We start from the raw sequence: 24642 nt of genomic DNA on the forward strand, positions 1-24642 counted from the left end.
GAATGCTGAAGCATGCTGCTGCTCCCTTAAAGCTGCTATGCTGCCTCAAAAGAACCAAAACTGACCATATTGAAGTGGCTTGAGAAGCCTCCCCTTTATGTTGGGGTTTTCACAGGGGATGGATGGATGGATGGATGGATTGATGGATAGATGGATAGATAGATAAATACTTTATTGATCCTGAAGTAAATTCTGTTGTATGTCTTGTGGTGTCCTTTCTCGGCTCACCCCTCAAAATGTTAAGTTTCTGTCAAGATGCCAACAAGTATTAAACCTAAATCCAGCTTTAGAACCATCCAGCTGGTTTCAAGCTCTTTTCAATTTTACAATAAGGAATGCAATTCTGAACTTGCAGAAAGCTAAAGCATATCAGTAGTGCTTACTCATGGTATGCATCTGCTTGTTTTGTCTCAGATGCATTCTTGCTTTTATCTAAACATAGTTGACTTGCAGCGTGCTTCTACCAACATCACACGTGTCACTGTCAACTTATGAGAGACAGGGAACATACCAAAGGATCTAATGACAAGATATCTGAAAGCTATGGTAGACAGTAAGACCTTTTAAAAGGCAGAACAAGAGCAAAGCAGGCAAAAGAAGGATTACACAACTGATGGTGGATCATAAAGCAAGAGGGATTATCTTTTCAACCTTCAGGCTTAGATGTCTGATCATTTCCCTGCTGGGATAAAGATCACTCAGACGTTAATTCAAGAAAAACTCCTGCAGGCTAATGGTTACCAGGAAGTACAGTGTGTCACTGCATATCAGCGTCAAATAAAATTGGCTCAGCCCGCTTGTCTGGGAATTTAACATTTCAAACCCGAGATAAATCAGGAATTACTTTGTGTGAAAAAAGCACTTTGTTGAGGCCAAAGTCATCTAAGGTTAAACTTCAATGCATGTCGTTTACACCTGTTAAACACAAACTGTCATCCACAACGGATTACAATTGATAGATCAGCAGAGTAAATTAAACTGTGTAGATCGCCAATGATAGAAACTGGTTGCAATACTAAAGTGCCCAGAGAGATTTGACTAGATTTCCACATGACTTTACAAATTGCATATGACAGAGGCTGACAGCATTAGTGCTACATGCAAGCAGTCACACAAAATAACCAGTAGGAGCTGAACACATTGAAGAACTCATCAATCACGGCTTTAAAGCTACTGACTCAGGGACACCTCAGCAGTAAGGAGAGTGTTTCTCCATCACTTCCTATTGTTCCAGACCTCAAAATGACATGTCATCCATACACAAAAGCAAAAGTGTTTATATATGCTTTAAATGGCAACTCCAAGGCAGTGAAAAACCTGCAGGCATTGCCTCTTGTCTTTGTAGTCTCGTTGTGATGAATTGTACAAATGAGGAACGTTGCACACAGTTTTGAACAGTCTCTCTTCGAAGGCACTTGTACACACACACACACACACACACACAGCTTTGCAAGTGGTTGTGTTAAAAATGAGTGAGTGTTCAAAGTTGGATGTTCCTTTTCAGACAATTCCACCATTTGTCAGGGTATTTCAGACACAAGATGATCCCACAAATGAAGAACTATGTGACATTCATGATTCAAACTAGGCACAAGCCTTTCTCTTTGACGTCATAAAGTTTAAAAAAACGTGAAAAAACCTGAGAAAAGACCTTAAAGGGAATGGCTTGTGTCTTGGATTAAGCATTAAAAGGCTTGTTGACTGATTAATCACTTTTGTAGGAACTTTAACACATGGTGTGATTTTGGCAACAGACAGGGGAAAATTGATCTTTTGCATGCAAACACTGTGAACTTTGAAGTAGAAATCTGTTTAGAGTTTTTCAAAGACATATCTACTTCACATCTTCGGTATGAAGACATGCAGCTGACCCAAGGTACTGATGTCATGTCAATTCCACTTAATGATTTAAATTGGCATCACAGACTTGTAATCCGACACTTGGATCTATGTCAAAGGCCATGGCCTTCTGGGAGATACATTAAGGTGGGAGGGAAATGCAGGTTCTCATGTTACGTCTCAATTAGTCATCGATTTGTTGGCAAGGCAGGTAAATGCAAGGATCACCCCTAGGGTCCACATTGCAGTGTCAGTTTCAATTAGATAAATCAAACGCAGGGAAATAAGAGGGAGAAAGAGAAAGAAAAAGAAGGAAAAGAGGCATGGAGATGGAGAGTGACCTCAGTGAAGGCCTGTTACTGCAATCTTCATCTCCTGGCCCTCGAAGAGGGGAGTATCAACAGTAAGAAAGATCGCTTTGATATATTTTTCAGCTGCTCAAGGCGGTACCGCAGCTATGCACAGACAATTCCACCACCGCCTTCTTTCTCTCTCGCCCTCTTCATCCTACCGGGCTGACAGCACCATCGTCATAACTCATGCCCTTGCCCCTGTGGTGTCCTTTCGATCTCCTCATCCATTTTCATTGTTTATTTGATAAAAAAGGACTAAGATATTAAAAGATGGATGGACCAAAAACACAGAAGTTAGCCCCATTGCAGGTTTTTCCTACATTTAAGATCCTGAAAGATAAAAACGGTAGGTGGAGTATCAGCACTTGACAAGAAAATACTGTTGAAATTCTTCAAAGTTGAGGCGACTATTTAACTCAGTTCATACATATTGGTAATTTCGGTTTTCATCTACCACACCTACAGCAGCAGATTACAGTATCAGTTCCCCTAGGTTACACTCTGCATCAGTATCCCTTTCAAGTCTTCCCTCTGTTTAAACAATCAGTAATAACGCCCACCATCACAGCAGGCTGCCCTTAGATCTGGTTAAAGACGAGCATGGAGGCATCTTTCCACATTTAAAATGAATGCAAGGAAGATTTATGGCTAGATGGTGGGCGATGTTAAGCATGAGCATGTATTGCATATGGAGGAACTAACTCGTCACAGAAAATGATCCGTGCTCTGAGGTCTCTTATTAACAGCCGACAACAGTGGATGGCTTTAACAGAGGTGTAGAATGACCAGTGAAAGAGCTGCTGGAGGAGATGGTCTGATGGTCACATTAGCTGCTTCTGTGAGTCTTGTTTTGTTACAAGCTCTGGAGAAATAACTTCACCTCATTGTCGAGTGCAGGAGCAAACAGAGCCAAGCAAAAAGTAATGTGGAGAAGTCGAGCATGTCTTCCGATTCAAGCCCCCAATATCTGTTTTTAAAGACTGATTTCCTTTCACTGCCTTTCAGTGCCTCTTAACTGTCATTATGGTTTTCCATCAGATTGCTTTTCAAACCAATTTCAATAAAATATCCTCAATATGACAATTTTTTTTTTACATTATTTGAAATTGAATCTAGGATCCTATGATATGATTCTCTATTTGTGTGTCATTTTAAAAGTTTGTGTAAACCTCACTTGACAGTCGGACAGAAATTATATCTCTGACATTCTCTGTGTCCCTGTCTCTCTTCACTCCTTTCTCGCCTCCAGCCAGTGTGTGAATCCATCCATCTCTAATCCTCATCCTGCACGGCTCACTGAAACCTCAGCGTTCATTTGTCAGACTTTTTGTTTGCCATCCAGTAGAGGGTGTCTGCCTCTCCCCTTACCCTCTCTCCCTCACTCTTCATTCATCCCTCCATCCTCCATTTCCCTCTTTCAACCACTTCCGCCCTCTCCCTCCATCCCTCTGTCCTCTGTTTCACTCATGCCTCCTTTCATCTATCTTTCATCTCCTTTGTCCTCCATCAGGTCCTCCTCCTCTCTCACACTGTCCACTCTTCTGTCTTGCTGAGAGAAGGACAGTGCAGTGTCCTGGCAGCTCTCCACTCTTCTAGCCTGGGCGGAAAAATAAACAAGCGTCCACATGTTCCCAAGGAATTTTAATGACTTCCATAACTCTGGCTTCTTTACCTGCCAAACCCCAGGCAGCATGAGGGAAGCAGTGGGACGAACCAGTTAAGCAGCACTGATGACAAGCTTTGGGAGCCTGAGCCAATCTGTATACTTTGAAGCGCAGAGCAACTTTAAAAGAGGCTGGAGCTCTCTCTCCAATGAGAAGACAAAAGGATATATCGATGAGCTAATAATTCACTGGCTCGATATAGCATGCATTAGACATGCTAGTTGTGATCAATGAAGCTTCATCTTAAGGGACAACTGCCCTGACCCATGATATTGTGGTCCTGACCACGACTGTCTCTGTCCTCAGCTGAGCTGTGCCATTGCACTCAACTGATTGGGCACAAGCATGAAACTCCATTTATAAAGGTCTTCTTATACTCAAATGTCATACGTCTGTTGGTCCTGATTGCCTCTCTGGTTTGTGTAAATGCTGCAAATGATAATGATATAGTGTTCCTTTTCATATGATCACCCAACCACATCTAAAGTGGTTCAAAGTGTTATAGCTATTCCAAACAGCTGGGCTAAAAGCCGGCCATCTTAGCCTCCTCCTGGATGTTGCCTTTTACCTTCCTACACTCTTTCCAAAAACTCAATGCAATGAATCATACAACTTGGCTTAAGAGTGCACACTTTTGGTCTCCTCGCAGAGGCATTCATGGTGTTCAAGTCAGGTGTACTTTGAAAAAGTGATGTAATGAGAAGTTGACTGACTGAGTTTGTCGGATTATTGGTTTAGAATAGGTACAAAAAAGGCGGGATGGTGTTCGATTAAATATTAGATTACTGGACTTTTTTAAAAGCATACTGAGCTCTTTACATAAACAAAACACTTTGGGCTTCTGCTACTTCACATTAAAAGATTTACACTGCCAAACCACTGAGGGGGTTTTATTATGAGGCAGCTCTGATGACAGCTGTGTAGAGCATGAAATCCAGCAGGATCCTTCTCCAGTGCTGGATGGTCTGTGTTGAATATTCTTGCATACATGAGATGTCTGTGAGAGTGTGTCTGTGTGAGAGCAAACTCTCCAGTCTGCAGTGACGGGTTTCCAGGAGTGTCTGACTGTCAGGTGTGAAAACCCTCAAAACCTTGTTGGGAGTATATTTTAATGGTGCCATGACCCACAGAATGTCAGGTCGAGCTCCTGTGACCTGACCTGAGGGTAGACAAGGGGTTGATGGAGTTCTCTGTCAAGGGCCAAGGCAGGGCAATAAATCTGTGGAATTACTCTTGTCAGACCAAATATTGAGACCTATTTAAGAGAACTACAAACAAGGAGCAAACCATTATATAGACCATTGTAACATTGGATATATATAATTTAGAGCTGTAACTATTAGTCAATTAATTGATAAGTCGCCAACTGTTAAATTAAATGCCAACTATTTTTTATAATCGATTAATTGTTGTGAGCCTTTAAAAAAAAAAAAAGAAATGCCCAAATTCTCAAATGTGAATATTTTCTGGTTTCTTTAGCCTTATATTACAGTATTTGGCTTGTTGACTGTTGTGGACAAAATAAGACATTTAAAGATGTCACCTTGAGCCTCAGGACATTTTGGCATTTTATAGACCAACCAATATAATTGATTAATCGATCAATCAAGAAAAATTATCCACAGCAGCCGATAATGAAGGTAAGGGTTAGCTGCAGCCCTAATATGATTTCCAATTCATATCATCAATCATATTTCCAATTGTTTGTCTATCTTGTAGATTTATACATTATGTATAATTATATATATATATATATATATATAGTCTTTTCTTTTCATTCTTTGTAAATGACTTGTCCAATATACTGATCCATTTAACATGAGGGCTGTGTTTCATCTGTGCATTTTTCTCCTTCCTGGCCTTCTCTTCACCTTCATTAGCTACACATTACAAAATGAGACAATGTGTTTTATTACAGATGTGTCAGTGGTGGGGAACACCCAGCCCACTGGCAGGACCACTGTTTAGATTTCTGATCTCTTCAGTTGTGTTTTTCTTTCCCTCTCAACCCGGGACCAGCTGTGGAGGAAATGACAATATGGGGAAAATAACAGAGATTAATAACATCTCCTCCCATCTACCCACACTCTCACTCGCTCATTTCTCCCTTCATGTGTCCCAAACTGGTTGTTTTCTGTCGATGCTGCTTGTTTGATGTCCCAGTGCACTTCTCAATATGCACTTCTACTCGTTTCATCTGCGGGGTTGTGAACCTTGACCCATGAAATTGATCCGTCGCTCTGTCTTGCATACACTCAGGAAGCTCACACACACGTTGATTTAGTTTTTCCCTCCTTTTCCAATTTGCACCCCATCTTCTCTCATGCAGAAAGAATCTGGGATGTGTTCTCCAACTTGCAGTCCACAATGATTAGTAAGGCCTTGGGGTGTGGACCCACAGAACTCCCCCCAACTTGTGATGTTGGAGCGCCATATCTGAACCAAATCAGAAGATTTCTTCATCTGTAAAGCGCAGCTCATACTTTAAAAAAATACTATTTTATCCATTTACATTCCTTTCGTTTTTCTGCTGCAGTCCTCACAGCTCTCACAGAGATGACAAAAGTAGCAAAAAGGTACAGTCTGCCACAACCAGTACTGATGTATCTTTTCCAGTAAACCTGATCACAAAAGGTCAAGATGAATGAATATGATGAGAGTGCAACCAATTAATCTTCAAACTCAAGAAACGAGAGGAAAAGACACAAGTTCAAGAATAACAAGACTCATAGAGGATGTGGACCAACAAAAACAGAAAGAGATAAAATTGTTCAGATGGAACATGGATGGTCTCTGAGAACTTTTCTTTGGAGACTACTTTGAGTGACAGATTTATCTAGATTTGATCCCCTCAATAATGACTCAATGATCCATTCCTTTGAGCTATGCCCGGACGGAAAACAGTGGGGGCTGCCCTTTGAAATATCATGCATAGACACTGCTCAAATAGACTGCTTAAGTTAAAACTTCAAATTCCTAATTCAATACTTCTTCCTCTGAACATCCTGAGCTTACATGTTCACCTTCTGGATTCACTTCACTTAGTTTAGTTGGACTAATAATACAATGCAATACAGCCTGAAAATAAGGTAACTGAAGTGTGCCAGTACTTAATTTCTGATTCCATGTTTCACGGTAGCACAATGTCTCAAAATCAATGACACTGACACAGATTCCAGAACTTGGTTTGCACAGTAATTTTGGGGAAACCATGACAGTGATAAACACAACTTCTGCTTTAGTAACTAGCTTTGGTTACAGCACTGAGATTCCCAACTTCATTCTGACGCAATTCCCTTGATGGGAGGTGTGGGACATCAAACTGGAGTCCCTACTCTCAGAGCTCTACTCACATATCCATTTCTGGAGAAGTGAAACCCCATCCTGACTTCATAAATGACTTCCAGGTTTTAGTTAAGAAGGCATGAAGGCAAAAAAAAAGCAGAACAAAAGAAAGAAAAAGTAAGAAAGGGAAACAGATTTAAGGAGAAATTGGGGGGCTGTGTGCTCAGTCTCCCCACCAGCAGAGTCAATATTTGCCAGGACAGAGAAGCTTCCCACTGAATGATGAAGTCACTTTTTTTGGACTTTAAAATTCAAGGATCTGCAGGGCTTTGCAGTGTGTGGATATAGTGTAATAGTGTGTGTTTGTGTTTGTGCTGGTTGGTTGGTATGATTCCTAGTAATGTGGGAGCTGACAAGGCCAGAACGAGTAAAGCAATATCCTCCTTGTATGCTCCACTCCCAGTTATCAAGCTTCTCAACCTGTATCACATCACATTACACTGAGCTGCAAATCCCTGCAGATATATGTTACTGGAACAAACTGGGAATTTGTTAGCAACTTTCTCCTTTTTTTTTTTTTAAATTACCCTTTTCTTCCCAATTCAGGCCTCCATTTTTTCTTGTTTTTCTTTTTTTAGTCTCTACAAGATAGTCTTTACTTTTGACAACTTTTATGCTAGGAGATAGAGTAATTACCACTTATTGCCTGGCATTTGTTAGCATTTACAGTAAAAGTCAATGGGGCATTAACCATCACAATAAAAAATAACCCATAAAACACCTTTCAAACTGTTCAAACCCACTTTTTCGTTTCCACCTACCACAGCTACCGAAAAGCCAAGAATGGATTCAGTTTGATGTGGTGTTGCTTACTCGACTGTCCTGCATGAGCAACTACTAACTACTGTTAATAAAAGGCTTTTATACAATCAGAAACTCTGAAATTCCTTCCTTTAAACAGCTGAACTGTTGTAAGACACATGATAGCCCCTGTGACTCAGCACTCGTCTTTGCTGTTACCACTGCCAAGACAAGGAGGGACACTGTCCTTGACGAAAGGGAGACAAACACAACTGCACATATCAGATGCAAACAACATGCTGATCCGCAGGTTTCCTCAAGCATCGTAGGAGGTCGACGTTCAAAAGCAAAATTTGGTCTAAAAGACATACATAACATACAGAGAGCATGTGCTACAAATGATTAGTCTTTGCAGATGGGAACAATCAAATTGAATGACCTGAAGCCAAAAGCAACTTAAGCATAATGGAAATTGGTGGAATGGTCATAAATGTTGGGGAGAAATGTCCTGTTGAATCACGTCCCTAAGGCCTGACTCTTTTGGTGGTTCTGGTGAATATTGCCCAATCATTTGGTGGAAACGTTTACTCATAGCTTTTGGTAACTGTGTCCATTCAAAGTATTTGTCTTCTCAGTTGATATTAAGCCCCTGACACAATGTTACCGTATTGTATCAGCAGCCAATTCTCTGTAGTATAGCTGGGTTTTCTAGTTATTAAAATAATGGTTACAGTTTCCTTGATATCTCATCCCCGGCATGAAGGGAAAAAAAGTTCTCTCATTTTGGTGTCAGGCCCATTTTCAGGCACTTTTACAAGAGTAGTGTGGCTAAATCGCTTCAGAATCACATTTTCCATTTTGACTTGATCTACAGTACATGATTAAGGCGCAGCATTTAGACCAACATCAGCTCTGTGTGAAAAAAACAGTCCCCCTATTAATTTGAATAGGGGCAGTGTGTTAACACAGGGGAGTTGCCACCACAGAGGGCTCAGCAAAACATTGCAGTGGTTGTCTGGCAAAAAGGTTGAACTGAGCTCAAATTTTGCCACAATGTAAGTAATTCCACTGAGGCACTGTGTTAGCCAATCACATACAGGCAAGTCATGATTGATGGTTTACCTTGCGATTGTCACAATAACAGTTGCTGTTGTGATAACTTTATAAAATAGTAAAATCCTGTCTGCAATATTACATGATCGTTGAAGGGTGTTTTGGCATCTGTTAAGTCTTTCAATACAGTTGTAGCTCCTGCTCAACAATACTTGAAATTTTATTTCATTGTTTTACCGGTACTTAAAACATGCTGCCACCCTTGCATAGTTTTAAACCAGGGCTGTTATAGGTCTGAACATCAAGTTTATTGAGCAGCTACTGTAAATCCAAAAAGCACATACTGATGAGTAAGATATGCAAGATCCTAATTTAGTGACAAGTCATGTCAGAAACATGTCAGCACAAGCAGTCACTTGGTGAAGTCAGGTTCAGCAAAGCTTTCCCATGAACTCTGACCCCACTAGAGCCATCTATAAAAAAGTATTTGGGGAGGTTCAAACCTTTATTGGTTTCACCCTACAAGCCCCAACTCACTGCGGTCAGGGTTGACTGGGGGCCCTGGGTTGGAAGGGTCTGACCACTGCTGAGCAAAGAGCAAAGCAACCCTGACAGCTCAATTGGCATTTAGCCACTGAACTGATATTTTTATTCAAAAGGAACACTGTGGATACTACGAGTACAGTTCTGTCTTGCCACTCTCTCATAAATTAATCCAACGCTAACTGCAGCAGGAGGAATGATGCTCAGGAAATCAAATAATTCAACCACACAGCATTAATCCCTCTTTTTTGGAGGTGTTTCAAGGAATCTGATTGAGTATCTGTGGCCGCTTTTATACAACCTGTTCAAGGCAGGAATGTTGCGTTGTTATTCTGCCTCGCTATTCTGTATAAAAGGTATGAACACAGAATGGGGGGTATGTTGTTGTTCAACCATTCTTGCAGCAGATGCAGTCACATTGCCAAATCGATGTCTGTGTAAAAGGGACAGCCATCATGGTGGGTCAGTCAATACTAGACACTTTTGCTGTTATGTTCAGATTCTAGAACACCGGCAGGATATCTAATGTCACACACAGGGCAGCATTATGGTGGCTTTGTTCATTTCAATATAAAAAAGCAAAGCCGCCATAATGGTTCCTCTTTACGGCTCGATCTCAGGTTAAAGTAGGTTTATGGGACAGGACATCAATGAGTCAAGCTTAAATCAACACAACACTAGTGAACTTCAGCCAGAAAACTGGATGATCAGTTAACCATGTCCATGGGAATATCAAAATTTGAAAGACCTCATTGCTTACAAAACAAAATAATAAAAAAAATCACAAAATCTTTGGTTCAAAGATGTAATGTTCTTGCTTTGCTTTTGGCAAAGAAACCCGATCACTGTATATTTGGGCCCCTGCGTGCGCACCTGCATTAAAGCTGGGATCCTTTTGTCAAGGATCCCAGCTCATCCCAGCTCATATTTAAGCCCCTCTGTGGAACCCAGTCCAGATACATTTGGTTTAACTTAGAGCTGGACTGCAGCGTTCAATCAGATCCAAATCACAATCATCAAAAAAAAAGAACAGAAAAAGGTTCAGTGCTTTCATCAGCCACAATCTGACAGCAATTATTTTTTTCGCTCAGCTTCCAGCAGATAACGCCCCGAACAATTTATTGTGTGTGCATTTATATACAAACAATACTAATTTAAAACAAATGAAAAAAGGTACAAATGTATACAGTGTATACACACGTATAAACAATGTAAACACATACACATACTGTGGTTGGGGATGACTTTCTTGAAAGCAAAATTAAATGCAGCTGAATAGGACAGCTGGAAACCATGCTGCATGACATAATCACAGGCAGATTGGCCAAGCTATTTAACACACACACACACACACACACACACACACACACACACACACACACACACACACACACACACACACACACACACACACACACACACACACACACACACACACACACACACACACACACACACACACACACACACACACACACACACGTTGTCCTAGGTCACTTCTGGGGACATTACATAGACTTATATTCATTTCCTGGAGACGTATCCTTATCCTAACCATAACGATTACTTGTCTAACCATAAGCTTAACCTTAACCACTGACCCAAAAATCAGCTTTTTCCCAATTGGGGGTGCAACTTTTGTCCCCAATTAAACTGTTCTTTAGATTGAAATGTAACCCTAGAAATAGCCTATGACACACACACACACACACACACCCCTTCCTGTCTTTTTGTAAAACACACATTTATCCGCTCACGCACACACACAAACGCATGGTCTATCTGACCTCTTAAAGTGGAAACATGAGGAGAGGAACTGGAGACAAGCTTGGGTCACTGGGGTTGATTGAGACAACGGGACAATACTTCATCATCGCAGCACTCTGTTCACCTCCTCGGTCTCAGCATGGGGGGAAAGTAACTTCTTTTGGCAACATTTAGAATATTATCAAACTATATGTCCAAGGCTGAAGAGCACTAACTCACATGCACCACTGAGAAATCTGTCTTAATTTGCCACAAAGATATATCTCTAAACCTTGACCTGAGAGTACGCATGTGGTGTTCAATTCAGCAAATACACAAACGCCGCAGCAGAGGAAATCAAGGCCAGCAGGACTGCAAATCATTCGGCCTGAAGCAGCAATATTTTCTTCAAGGTCCTGACACATCAATTCATTCCTGAAACAATGAAGAAAAACCTCAGATAATTGCCAAAAGATGAAGACCAAACAAAGCCTGTTGCAAGGGTCTTGTTTTATTACTTCTCTGAAAAAGAACTGAACAAATATTTGATTTGACATCTCAGGATTCCTGAGAGGACCGAGGCCATCACCATGGCAGCTGCAGGAAGAGCTGATCTCAAAGCAGAATATTCTTTGGTTAAATGTCTACAAAGTCAGAAAGCATCTGACACTAGGACTATGATGATAACCACAATACTGCGGTCATGTGATTCCTGCTGCATGGTTAAGCTCATCACTGCATTTTTTAAAAATGTCAACCACAACTGTCACATACGGTAGCCAAATATACTTGTGCATATACTTTGCAATGTACTGTAATACATTGGAGACATAGGAGACATAATATTTTGCTGAATCTACTTTGCAAGCCCCCAGGAACAGTTCCAGATTTTGAAGTCAATTTCACATAGCCAAACTGTGTAATTACATCACGTGATGCTATTTGGCCCAAAAAGACTTCCTATATACTTACATTATGAAAGAGGATACATTTTTCTGAGCGTCACAACTTCCACAAAATGAATTCTTTCTCTGTTACAATGTGATCCATTTGGTCCGATAACATTTGGAATTCCAGAAGAGCCATATGATTAAATCATTGTATCCTCATTCAAGTTAGCTTGAGCGCCAAAGTAGCCAGCTGACTACCCAAGACTGCTTCTGACCTCGCAGAGAGAAATGACAAACTACTGCGCCACTTATCATCACAGAACCGACACAACACGAAAGTATCACTGACTCTGCAATCTAGCTAAACAGACTAACTGCTTTACAGTTGGCGGGTGAAAAAGACAAACCACAGGGATATGCAGCTTTTTCTTACAATGCAGTTGAAACAGCCATACACATTTTGTTGTGTTCTACTTTTTCAGGGAACAAGATTCAATCCTCCTGCATTCTACTTAAGTAAAGAAAAAGTGTTAATCAATATGTTGTATACTTTATAGACATATAGCTTTATTTAGAGGCCAACCGATATATTGGTGAGCTGATATTACTGGTTGGTAATGGCCTATCACAGATCTATCAATGATGGTGGTTTTGGCAGCATTTTATGTATATATGATCCTTCTTTAAATTCAAGTTTAATAATAATATGTTTTTTTTGTTTTGTGTATTTTCAATGTTTATTTATAATTATTAAATTCCCAGTGAAGTTTACTGTTTCAGGGCGCGCAGGTGGTCGAGTGGTTAGAGCGCATGCCATATACGCAGCTGACCCAAATTCGAATCCCGATCGGAGGTCCTTTGCTGCATGTCACACCCCCCTCTCTCTCCCATGTTTCCTGTTGGTCTATTGCTAAATAAAGGCGTCTATGCCAAAAAAAAAAAAAAAGTATACCGTTTCACTGCACTGATATCATTTTATACAATCAAGTTTATTGTTAAACTGTAAAATATTGTGCCTTCTTTACAAAGCTTTGTCTGTGTTTGATAACTATATTTGAGGGATCATTGCAAAAAATGTGTGTTTGTGTATATTCTATCTTTATAAAATGATCAGCTGATATTGCAATTTTTTTTACTTTTTGTACTCCCAAATATTGATATCGGCATCGGCCCCAAAAATCCAGTATCAGTCGGGCTCTACATTTATTATTATCTTATTGTGATTCTATTATAACTAATATCTTTAGCAGAGGTGACTGGGTGAAGCCAACAGACAAATTGATGTGACAACACAGAAGGAAATTAGGAGGGGGTAAAAAATGTGCGTATGAGTGTGTGTACAATGTATGAAGAGGTCACTGCCTTCAGGAGGAAGCATCACAGACGATGATGGTGTCAGTGATGTGAATCCATCAGACATCACTATTTCAGTACTGAGAAGACGAACTTGACAGCAAGTCAAGATCTATTAGGCAGCGGCTCATTTAGAAGCATTTCAGCTGTGCTTGTCAGAAAAAATTGTCATATGATACGGAGAAGGACAACTCTCTGAACAGTCACTGGCAATGAAATGTACATCTATAAGATTAATTCTATATGGACGTGAGGTCAACATTTTAAAGCTTTTCCAAATTTAACAACAAAATATTGGTGTTTCAAAAATTAAACTGTTTTATGATCTTACCCCACTATGGTTATGCTTTAGGTATAAAACCAACTCAGTTAGGGTAGGGAAAGATTATGATTTGGGTTAAAATAACAACTCTCTTAAGGTTAGGGGACCTTTGTCGTCACGGTTCAAAGAAATGATTGTGACTATAAGAAACAAATCCTGACCTCCTCCCTTTGTGGACTTTGTCACTTTTTAATAACGCCACACGACTTCCCACTTTGCTTGCGACAGACAATCCTGCGGGCCGCAATCTTGTTTAATTTATTGCCCTGTAGGATGGACAGTTGGTTTACAGTAGCAATATTAATTTGTGCCACACTTAAAGAAGTTAAAATTTTACTCCACCTTCAGAACAACTACAACACAAACAAGATTCAACTTGGCTCATAATCTCCCTCACATTTCATTCCCTAATCCTATAGACAATTGCAGTTTGCTGTCAGATAAAATGCAAAGCAGAGGGGGAACATTTGTGGCGAGAGTTCTGTTATGTTGAAATCAGAAAGGATTGAGCTAAAGTGCATTTTTCTGTGCTATAGCCTTGCATTGAGGTTTAAAAGGGAAAAGAAAACAAGCAGAACATATTCCATAACCTTAAGGTCTGGAATGCAACTCTTCGATCATGCAAAACACCTCAAGCAACATTAAATCGAATGAGCTGCAGCGACTGTCAGCAGCAAATTCAAGGGGCTGGCAAACAAATAACAACGTGACACATGAGCACAGCACTAACCAAACCACAGACTTTCCCATCAGTCAGTTATCAAACTGTGAAAAGGGTCCTTTCACAGGAACACCCAGGAATAGACACAAGAAGCACCCTACAGCTTCTTATCACTGCTCTCTGCATAGTAAACAGACACCTATGAAAAGAGAGTTTGACGAAAACACTTGTCTGTACCACTCCTCCTTTCCCTTGGGGGATGAAGAGCCAAGGCACAGGAAGCAACATTAGAAAAATACGGACCTTCTGAGATTAATTTTATAACAAGTGGACGACTTAACACAGATAATAGCTTGTCTTGTATCAATGTGGCCCAGATACATGAAAGCCAGCTCCCTCTGCAAACTACAAGCACATGAACCTAACCCCCACCACCCACCCGCTAAGCATGGTAACACTTGAGAGGGCGGCACCTCTCTTATGCACACAGAAAGCCATCTCAGGCCCATTCACAGCTCCCAGCTCTATTCTTCTCCGTAGTAAAAGGACCCTCAATCTGAAAGGAGGGAAGAGGGCCTCTGCTTTTTCATTTAGCATGCTGAACCCACTGAAGCACCCAAAGCAGAAAGTCTTCTAGTATTTTCTATACTTAAAACTTTCTCATGTAGTGTGAAGTTTAGTGTCCATGCAAGACAGAAGCAGAATCTATGCCTCAACCTTGAAAACATAAAAGTTTATCACAAATTCAAGTTCTTTTTCCTGGTACTGTCAGCTCTGGGAATTGTCACAATGAGAGTGGATAGCAGCAAGATAGCAGGCCTGATTGTGGAAAACACAGCATCCATTATATCAGACACAGAATACACACACACACACACACACTCTTTCTCTCAAAGCACAAACCATGCGAGCATTGTAAAGAAACAGCACTACAAACCTGTGGGTTGAACAGCCAATTAGAGTTACACCACTGCCTGCGAATCTTCCTCTTCAGCAGAGGGCTGAGATCCACCTGCACTGCAGTGAGTCCTCTGCCTGTATTGCTGCGTCTCTCTCTCTCTCTCTCTCTCTCTCTCTCTCTCTCTCTAACACGCCTCTCCCATTTTAGCTGAACGCAGTGTAAAAATCTGTTGCTCCAGCTGCCCTCTTTCCTTCACGCTCCTCCTATCTCGCCTTTTTTTTCTCTTTAGTGCTCTTCCGTCTCCTACTAAAGCAGGAGCTGCTCTGCTTTATCTGGTTCTGTGCAAAGCAAAACACAACTTATCAGTAGCAGAGGCTGCGGAGGACTGACCAGCATGCAGTGCATTCAGCGGGTGCTTGTGGTGGTGGAGGGGTTGAAGGGGGGGGGGGGGGGGGGGGGGGCAAACCTGATTTAAATTCACACGTACCGAAATGCGCACACACACAGACACACACACACACACACACACACACACACACACACACACACACACACACACACACACACACACACACACACACACACACACACACACACACACACACACAGAGGAGTGAGATGACAGGGTCCTTTTCCCCACAGGGTGCTTCAGTGATCTTTTGTGAAAAAGTGGTAGGGCATTTTTTTCCTTCTTTCAAAAATCTTTATTGATTGTCCCAAAGTTTAAGGCAAAGGGGGGATCAGAGAGAAATGAAAAGTAAAAGTTTGGTGAAATATAAATACCTCTCAGTTTCCCTCCGCCCAGTCCTTGTTTGCTTTCCTAAACTGCCCCCCTCCTTTCTTTTGAAACCAAACTTTTAATATATACTCCTAAATGTCTCATTTTCTGAAGAATTTTCTGTGTGTTTACTCTATTTTTTACTTGTATTCAAACATAATCAAAACTATACAGTTTTGTGCTTTTAAAGGCCACCTCAAAAACACAGATAAATGTTAAAATGTTAAATTTAGACTACATGTTGGTAGATAATGTGGAGACTGTATTTCCATTAACATATTTAAGACTGAGGAGAACATGGATAACAAATTTGTTTGAGTCACATCATTGCAGTTAGGTCAATTTTCTAACTGGGGTTATTTAAAAAAAGAGGCCAGGGGGATGACATTAAATTACCATTTGAAAAGCTTACTTTCTCACGTCACACTGACTGTGCTGGCAATGTAAAGTTCAACAAAGGGAGCATCTTTACGTTCCTTCAGTCCATGTGTTTGCACTCTCACCTCAGACAAACAAAGCCCATGCGGCACATTACAGGCTTTAAGGACATCATTTCATTAATGGGTTTCCAACAGTTTTTAAGATGATTTCTATAAACTATTCTCCAATATTTTCCAAGAGGCCTCCGATTTCTCACAACTCTGTTTAGAAGAATTAAAAAGCCCATCAACTCACATTTAACTTCCCTCAAGGTAAAACTGTTGGTCATTTATAGACAGTCAGAGCAACAAATTAATCTCAAATGATTACTTAATTGATGCTTACTTGAAAATGCTTCCATTTGGAAGTAAAAGCTTTACTTTATTGCTGACTAGCACAGAAACCAGGCAGACAATAATTATAGGAAGAAAAAATACATGCGAGCTGCTGAGCCTAAGATCAGTCTAAATCAATTCTGAATCAATTATTCAGACTGAGAGAGGGGGATTATGGGGAGACACAGTCCAGCCAAGCTACTGTGCACCAGCTGTCAATCTGTAAGTGGCAGGGAATCCCTGCTTACTCTGCTTGTCTGTGTGGAGAGTGTGGTTTCATGTTTTTCAAACTACGTCTAGGTTGAGAGAATCAATCCCTCGTCAGGGATGAGAGCAGTAAATCTCCCACACTGGAAACTATTTAATTGTGGTGTGGTCAAACTGCACTGGAATAAACACTGTCCTCAGTCTTGTTGGGGATAATTTGTAATTGACAGTTAATAGCTCATTTTAACAGGAAAATCTCAAACCTCAGTAGTCCTGCATGGAGTTTATCAGCTCCAACTGATGATAACTTCAGATAAAACACCTCACATGTGCATTTATCAAACAACATACTACATACACGAGTCTCACGGCCTCCTTCCAGTTCAGCATACCTGTCCCAGAATAAATCTCACCCTCTGGCCTCCCGCAGCATAGCTGGAGCTGGATGCCTGGTCTAACATTAGCACATATTTAAGTGAAATGTGCAGGGGCCTGGCAGTCTCCGGGTTAAAAAGGGATGCACATCTAGATTATTTATGAGCAAGATTGCTAGTTGTAACTTTTATACAATACCTCTTTTGAGGGGAGGAAGGAGGAGGAAGGAGCTGTGCACTTTGCAAATGACCAAAGGCGTTTGCATAAAGTACGTTAATAAGCACTCATGTTTGTAGGTAATTACAGGGCTCAAGCCGAGCAGGGTGAGCCAAAGACGGTACAAAGACATAAATCTGCAACATTTAATGATAATTATATGAGTGTGTTTGTATATGAGCAATGCATAGAAAGATTGATGTGTTATAACTCAACAAATCATCATGTCCTTGTCTGTCAGTATCCTTTCATTAATAGAGCCTGACATAATATTGTTCAATCACTGGACAGCGAGGGGTATCTCACTGACAGAAAATGCTGCTGAATGTCACAACTTTGCAGATCTAACTTTAGAAATGAAAACCTCTGGTAATACCTTTCAGTTTTCCTCTTCCTAGTCTTTGTTTGCCCTCCTGTCTTTTGATACACTTTTAATATAAATGTCAACAGCTGTATTGTATGATCTGCTGTATTGCTGTGATTTCTGCATTTAAAATGAGTGATCTAAAAATAGAGTAAGGAGATGTTATTAGGTTGGCTTGTTATAATTTTTTCACAGAAACAGACAGCAATACAATACAATTCTACACAGCAGCTTCTGAACAATGGTTGAATTTATTAATATTTCACTATCTATTTTATCTAGAGCCACCAGATGTTAAAGACAGGCAGTTCTTTCTACTGTTACACATGACAAATATGCAACGCTTCCTTGTCAAAAACAGGACAAAACCCACAAAACTGCAACATCAACAAGAATCGGACAAACAAAACAATAATTTCCCTATTATGTGTCATGTATTCTTCTGAGAGAGAACAAAATGTGCCTGAAAGTCAGATCTAGTCAGTAAAAGAAAAAAAACATAATTTCTCTGCCCCGAATCCAACTTTATGCATGCAGACTGAATAAACCCCTTTCTACTTTAAGAAAACACCAGAGGATAGCAAGGCAACGTAACGGCTGACGCAAGTTCAAATCCCCTGAAAAACCCAGAGGAAGGACTGGGATTCACCTGCAGTGACTTAATTGGAAAGCGTCCAGCAGTGAAAGTAAAGTATGCATGTGGAATGGAGCAATGATGAAGCAGGAAGTCCTACATCACAGTGACGGACCTTTTTATATTGAAATATGAGCCATATGTTGTCAAACTGCACAGACAATACAGAGAGCAGTAGTAAGATTTAGAAAACTGAAAGCATTATTTATTAAGTCCTTCAGGAGTCTATACGGTTTCTTATTTTATAGCTGCAGATGTTCACGAAATACTGTATTTACTCAATAATTTATTAGTACATGTCATTTTTTTTGTTATAACTAAATGTGACAAAACTCAATGGCCCACAGCACTCTGCTTTGTTAATCATCAAGATTTATTTTCTCCTTGTTTATTCACAGAATTCGGTCGACTCTTGTCCTGAGGCGACCTCCCCTCCCCCTGTGGGGTGTCGAGACTCTTGGCCCATGTGTGATGGGGTGGGGGGGATACTCTTTAATTCCCCATGTTTACTGTAACCACATTTGACAGAGGTAAATATGGTGTTTCAGCTAATGAGTCCGTGTCTGGCTCACGGTCAGGAGGTGCTCATTATGGCCACAATACACACAGTGACAGGGACTATAACAAACATATAACCTTGTGATATGTTAGCAAGACTTCATTTGAAAGATTTTATAATCCAAATTCCTATTTCCCCTCTGCAATGAAATAATAACACATGTTGGTAGCTTCATAATAATTATGTCAGGTTTAAACATCTTAAAATCATAAAAACTCAATCCAATCTCCTGGTGCTGTCCAGAGGGAACGTTTATGACATGAAGTAAATCTCATAGGTATCTTGAGGAGGGCAGGGAGGTTGTTGGGCTGTGAGAGTCCCTCATCAACAGGAGGCCAGGGCTTTAAGTCTGACTCCAGTGGAGACAGCGAGGGAGAGATCCAGACAAACACAGCTCGCTGCCAAGCGTCGTTACTTACAACACCCACTGCACTTCAGAGCACATTTCCATTGCTCGCTGCCAGATTCAGTAATGATGATGTCTGATAAAAACAACCTCCTTGAAAAAAAACCCAAAACAAAACAAAAAACATCTCCCGCAAAGAAGTGATGAGCTATTGGAAAGAGTGTATTTATGTTATAGCAGAATGACTGAAGAGTGTAAATATTTTTGGATCATTTTGTGGCTCCATTGTGAATAATCATGTATAATGGTTGCTGTCAGTACCCTCTAAATTTGGGGGGTTTGGATGAACCAGCCAGTAAAATAAAGCAGAGGAACTTTTGGATAGTGTTTTTTTTATGGAGAGTTTTTAGAATTACACTACTGTAATGAAATTATTATATATACGTGGACCCCCTCATCAGAGCTGGGCCATGATCAAGATAGCAAATAATTTGCAAGCTTATATGCGTTGCCTGCTTGGGGTTCCAGGTCTCATTTAGGGTAAAAGGATAGAAAAAATATTAAAAACAATTGCAAAAAGAGATCAAAATGTCAGTGTAGTGCAGATAAATGTGAATGAAGTTAACCACTGTTATTTGCCTGATGCAAGGTACACACAACATTTATGCCAATCAGCAGGAGGATGAGTCATCCTAACACGTTTTTCTTTATTGCAAACACTTGCAAAAATACTAAACTTCAAGAAGTACCAGGAGAAGAAAGCGACCACTGTGAATGATGCATTGACTATATATGATTTCATTTAAGATCCCTCAGTGAAGGCAGTAAATATAAAATAACTAGTTAAAGTGTAATTGATTTAATCTAAAACCAATGTTGCTAATGCTTCTGCCCAAAAAGTGCCTTGAATGACACTCGTTGTCTAATATAATAATAAAACAAACAACAACAAACAAGATGAACTTGAAACTTTATAACAACATAGTCAAATCAAATATTTTAGAGTGTAATTTTCTGTTTAGACTGGCCCAACCACTGTCAGGTCATTCAGTCACAGAGTGCTGAGTTGAAAGACTCTTGTCTCCTCATCCTCCCTTTACTGCAAGTCAGTTTTCTCATCTAGTGTCATGAGGTGGCTCTAATGAATCAGCCTATTGAGCTGTACAGAACTGTGCACTGGCTTGACACTGCCAAACTGTGTGTGTGTGTGTGTGTGTATGTGTGTGTGTGTGTGTGTGTGTGTGTGTGAATGCGCATGTGTGCTGTGGCGCAACTTTCCCAGCCTTCCAGAGCACAAAGCTGTCGTTTGTGGCTTCTCAGCACTACAAAAGCCCCACAGGCCAGTAGAGCTGAAACTGAACATGTGCCAGTTAGTGTGCCTTTGACTGTATGTGTCTATATTCTTGTTTATATGCATACGTCACATGTGCTTGACTACGTATGTGCACATGTATGTTTATGAGCAAAGGAATTAAAAGAAAATCTGCATGACTGAAGCTTTCCCATATTTCTTCACGTATGTGTTTGTGTCCGCGCATTTGCATATGTGGTCAAGATGTGGCCACATACACCCAGTCTGCATTTCATTGGGACGCGCCTAATGATTACAAGACACATCATGTGGCCCACAAACGACACAAACACGAACTTGACCACAAAACCATGGCACACAGACTGACAGCCATAAAGCTAAAGATGTACGACTGCTGCAAGAAGTCCAGAACTCTCTCTTGCATCTTGACACAACTACAAACAGAGGGCAACAAATCATATCAAATATAGCTGTCAAACATAAACCAAATACAGTACATGTGCAATCAGGCATGAACCCCATAGAAACCAAACTCCTCCTCTGGTTCCTTTGAGGACTGATAACTCATTGATGAGATGGCTGTTATTTATCAGGGAAACACCCATTCCGATTATAATTAAAACAGTTTGTAACTACAAATCAGTGTGTCAGACCCTGGTAAGACCTTTTTTGATTAAAAGCTTTGTGTATGGTCCCCACAAATCTGTGTGTGTGTAGGTCTTGCATATGCTACTTTCAGGGACAATTTTCAGACTTAAGAGCAATTAATTGCAGACAGCTGGACAACTGTGCACAAAAGTTGTGTCCCCAGCTGGTAAAACACTGAATTTTAGTTCAGTGGTTAAGGTTAGGCAAGTAGTGGTTATGGTTAGGGTTGGGGTAAGTCTTCAGGAAATTAATGTAAATCTATGTAGTGTCTCCAAAAGTGATGTAAGACAACGTGTGTGTGTGTGTGTGTGTGTGTGTGTGTGTGTGTGTGTGTGTGTGTGTGTGTGTGTGTGTGTGTGTGTGTGCAGGCCCTCAGAGTGAGCGTTTTCCCATTATACAGTTCTAGCACTACTCGGCTCGGTTTGGTACCAGGTACGACCTTTTCCATTACTTCATAGTACCTACTCAACGTGGGCGGGGTCGTCATAGCACGGCTGCCCGAAACTGCAGTGACTCGTTTTATATGTGACACAAAACACAAACAATGGAAGACATCCATGGTGTAGTTTTGTGCATAGGAGCCATGTTAACTTGCGTAAACTCGCTGTAACTATTGTTGCTGGTATTTAAAAATGGCGGGTTTTGATTCTTGTGTGGGACGTCGCACTCATGACTCTTCCAGTGACGACACTCTCTGACCAATCAGTGGCCAGCAGTGTGTTTACGTCACATTTAGTTACAGTTAGTTACAGTGAGTTTCACACGAGTTAACATGGCGCCTATGTGCAAAACTACACCGTGGTCCTTCGACGAGGTGCAGACGTACCTGGTACCAAACCGAGTCGAGTAGTGCTAGAACTGTATAATGGAAAAGCTCCATTAGTCAGGTTTTAAACTCCACCTTTTCCAGACTCATCTCTGTCCAACCACACAGTTCTCTTGACTCACTGAACAAAACTAAAGCTGCTAATATTTTCATTACTGATTAATCTGCTGATTATTTTAAATAGTTGCCACTGCCATTTCTTTTGTCGCTGCTGATCAACTAATCATTAAAACTGCCTAATTATTGTAGCTCTAATACAGATTATATAAAACAAAACCTAATATAAAAAGGTTACACTAGTTTTATCCATTTAGATGTCAACATTTATTCAGTGCCTGTAAATGAATACATGTGACACAATAGACAAGATTAAAAGAATGTACTTGTAATGAGCTCAGCCTATGTTGTGCTGGAGGGCTGAGCTGAACATCATTACACCATGATCCATGTCAGATGTGCCCGGCCTTTTATGATTTACACCAAAGACTCTCCCTCACAGCCCACAAACTGCACGCCTTTTATTGTTTCCACCCTCTATAAAATCCATCACTTTGGCAGACTGCCTGCAGCCTTTTTATGTTTCTGTATCATTGCATGTGCCCACCAACAGCTGCCCATCCCTGCAATAAAAGCCTGTACAATTCAAACACTTTCTTTGTCCAACAGATTCCCACAGTAGTCTCTAAATGAGAGCCAGCTTAGCAACTATGTATTGACTTGTCATTGAAAGAGTTACTGAGTGTGAGGCAAAAACTTGTCTGACTGTGTGCATCTGTGTCAGAGACTATGCATTCAGTGTGTGTGTAAACATCTTCAACATATGCCAGCCTTTCAAGGTATGGTGAAACTCTGTATGCATCAAAAGCTTTGTCAGTGTCATTTTATGCCATAAATTATAGCTAAAGACGTCATCATCCCAAACATTTTTAAATACAGACTGAAAGCCACAATTGATATGTTGGCATACTTTCAGTGCCAGCTTGTATTGTCTTTTAAATCAATTCAGGCCAATATTATTGTTTGTGTTTGGCCAGAATTACACTTTATGTGTATGTTAAACAACAGTTTACACCAAGACAATGCCTGTCTGAAAGGATTAAGATAGACATGAATTTATTATACAAAATACAGTAGTAGTAAAAGTTTGGACACACCTTCCTATTCACTTGAGTGAGAAAATGTCAAAACTTTCGACTGTTGCTGGATTTATAATAAATCTTTTTTCAAAAATGCAGATTGATATCAGTATCAGTCGATGCGCGGAAAAAGTATCACACAAACCATATTGGTACGCGCATGCCTTAGTTTCCAATATAACTGATCCCTGATAAATTTACCTTGCTCCACTACATATATGTGTTTATACAGAGACTGTTATGTATGTTTGGTTTGGACCAGCAGAGAGATAAGAACAGCTGTGATGCCTTGCAGATGACCGGAGGAAACAGCAGTCGGCGTTAGTGCCAATTCAAACCAGCATCTCAGAGAGCTGATTAACCACACCAAACACAGGGAAGTTATCTGTGGCAATGGCAGCTTGGAGGTTTGAAAAGCTGCTTTCTGACTGTAGTGATGCAGACTCCAGAGGGGCTGGTGAATCTGAGTAATGGAAATTAAGTAGTAAGAACAATCTTTGAGAGGTGATGGTAATATATAGCCAAAATTGGTTTATTATGACAATGTGTCTGTCATTTATAATGTGTTTTTCAATATAAAAGTATTCCATGCTTTGTATTACAATGAGCCTGTTCTCAAATGTTCTGTTTTATGCTCTCATTATTCTATAGCTGCCATCAGTGCTTCCAAACTGGCAGCGCCAATAGCAAAAGGCGATTTATTATGAACTTTTGCGTCATGAAATAAGAGCAGGCAGATCCCAACAAGCCAGTGAACTCATATCCCTTCAGTAAAAAAATCACTGTAATTGACATTATAACCAGGTGCAATACATCATCAGGGTGCGACGGCCAGGTCTGGGCTGCATGCTGAGGCACTTGGGAAATGAGAGTAGAGAGAGACACTCACGTCTCTTTACTGCCCTGCTGAGTAGAGGACAGCTTGTCTTACTTAAGAAAATGTAATGAAAGACAAGAGAGACAGAGAGGAGGGAGGCAGCAGATAAGATGATCAACAGCCACAGAAAATGAGAGAGGCATGTAGTAGAAGTAGAAATATGAAAAAAACAAGAGTGGAAGCAAAGAAAAGAGAAGA

At 40.5% G+C, this 24642-nt stretch overlaps 1 protein-coding gene across 2 annotated transcripts in view; it reads right to left on the reverse strand.

Annotated features, from left to right (window-relative positions):
- add3a (adducin 3 (gamma) a) overlaps positions 1 to 24642 on the reverse strand; it is a 105514-nt gene that overhangs the window by 58947 nt on the left and 21925 nt on the right. Inside the window, exon 1 of one of the 2 annotated variants that reach the window (XM_062428066.1) lies at positions 15448 to 15557. The exons of the other annotated variant lie outside the window; for it this stretch is intronic. The gene's annotated coding sequence lies outside the window, so the exon portion shown is untranslated. Of the gene's footprint in view, positions 1 to 15447; positions 15558 to 24642 lie in introns of those variants that run through there. 2 annotated transcript variants of the gene reach the window in all.

The sequence above is a fragment of the Scomber scombrus genome, chromosome 2, assembly GCF_963691925.1.
Source record: "Scomber scombrus chromosome 2, fScoSco1.1, whole genome shotgun sequence".
Taxonomy (NCBI): domain Eukaryota; kingdom Metazoa; phylum Chordata; class Actinopteri; order Scombriformes; family Scombridae; genus Scomber; species Scomber scombrus.